The following is a 282-nucleotide window of genomic DNA, read 5'->3' on the forward strand; positions in this document are numbered from 1 at the left end:
AGTTTATTTTTATGTGGTTATTGCTCAGAAAATGATAAATATTTTTCTTGAGTGTGTTTTAGTGGTTTGTGGGCTACACATTCTTTTCACTGGTATCCAGTCTCCTGATGGGATAGCTCTGGCAGCAGCTGAGCTACCATGGGGCTTCTTTTCCCTTCCTTCTGAGTTGGAGGTGGATGCTTCTGGTGGAAGAAAAAGAAACAAAATCTGTTCTTTAGGACTGGATAAAACTTGAGTGGTATGTCTTCTGCTTAGAGGGTGCCTTTGATTTGAGGGGCAATA

Source organism: Galeopterus variegatus, unplaced genomic scaffold (genome assembly GCF_000696425.1).
Source record: "Galeopterus variegatus unplaced genomic scaffold, G_variegatus-3.0.2 Scaffold16054, whole genome shotgun sequence".
In the NCBI taxonomy this organism is placed as follows: Eukaryota; Metazoa; Chordata; class Mammalia; order Dermoptera; family Cynocephalidae; genus Galeopterus; species Galeopterus variegatus.